This window comes from Marmota marmota, unplaced genomic scaffold (genome assembly GCF_001458135.2).
Source record: "Marmota marmota marmota unplaced genomic scaffold, marMar, whole genome shotgun sequence".
Lineage (NCBI taxonomy): Eukaryota > Metazoa > Chordata > Mammalia > Rodentia > Sciuridae > Marmota > Marmota marmota.
This window is the reverse complement of record NW_026000261.1, coordinates 4677117-4678558: the sequence shown is the minus strand read 5'-3', so window position 1 is coordinate 4678558 and position 1442 is coordinate 4677117. Positions and strand designations below refer to the sequence as shown.

Sequence of the window (1442 nt, the reverse complement as noted above, 5' to 3'; positions counted from 1 at the left end):
CCCCCCCCCCCCGGCAGATGGTTGTTCCCCATTCTCTAATATATATCATGTAAAATTGGAGAATTCAAATGGCATGCAAAGTCACAACTTGTTTCTGCCAGATTGCCAAGATATTGCCAGGAGGATAAGTTGGGGAAACTGCTCCATTTTCTTGCCTCCCACCATCAATCAGTTGCTGATATAGGAAACTCCCCATAACATAGGCAGAAAACAGTGATTCAAATGTGACAAGAAAAATAGAACTCACACGGAAGTGGGAGATCTCTGGAAATAGGTCAGATGTGTAACCATATCAAAGAGAGAGAAACAATCTTGAACTTCACCTCACTCCTCAGGGTTAATATCACCCTCTGGGGTGTGTGGATAGTATGAAATCATCACTACTGCACAATGCTACTCCTTGCCACAGTGATTGTCAGATTCATCACTCTCAATTATCTCCATTGAAAATGTGAATCTGGATGAGTGTCCCTACCACTGTCTCCTTTCAATTTTTGCTGATCTGGACCAGTCCTGCTGCAGAGATATCCTTAATGGGTTCGGGCACACCCTGAACATATAGTTGTGTGTGTCTGGGCTTGGCCCACAGTACTCTCAAAACTTTAGTTAAAGAGTGATTTCATCAGATCCATAGACCCAACTGTATGATTCTTTGTCCTTTTCTCCTACTGGGTTGCATGGATTTTCTTTGGTCTGCCAGTATTCTCTTACTGCAACAGTCAAGAGTATCAGTAGTAGCAACTCAGTCTTCCAGTAGCTATAGAGGGGGTATTATCACGTCACAGCCAAAGGAGGCAAGTAAACCTCAGGATCCCCTAGTGAATTTCTGTCTGGGACTGAGAAAAAGAGCCTGTCAAAGACCACAATCTCAGAGATTGTGTCAACTCAGGACCTTTTGCATTATCTTTACATTGGAATAGGTAAGGGAAGAAAGTAAAATATAGTATATGAAAGAATCTACGTAGTGCCTGGCATATTATAGGTATCAAATGAAATATCTCAGGGCTGTACTCCCTGTTTCCAATTATAATAGCCCACTATAGGATAACCAATCTGAATATTATATTAATTTCGTATTGTTAATGTACTGTCACATCCTGAGCATTTTTTTTGATAGCCAGTGAGTTCAGATAGTGCAATGTTTTAAGCTCCATGGAATGAATTTTGAATGGTAGAGTCTGAAGCACAGTAGCCAGTTAGTCACATTGGATATTTTTATGACAGCTACTTAGAAATGCATGTTCAAAGTACCTGCTATATAATCTAGTTGAGGTTCAACACACATTTATAATGGTTTCTTCTTGGTAGACTATTGTACACTCAATTCATGTAAGTTCCTACACTCTCTACATATAGAAGGATTATACCTACTCTTTTAAAATCAAGCTCAGTGCTGGGTGTGGTGGCATACACCTGTAATCCCAAGCAGCTCTGGAGGCTGA

The 1442-nt window shown here is 40.6% G+C and overlaps 1 pseudogene; it reads right to left on the bottom strand.

Moving 5' to 3' along the window:
• Positions 1–64: 64 nt before the first annotated feature.
• On the bottom strand, positions 65–765 carry LOC125614292 (annotated as a pseudogene).
• Between the last annotated feature and the right edge of the window lie 677 nt (positions 766–1442).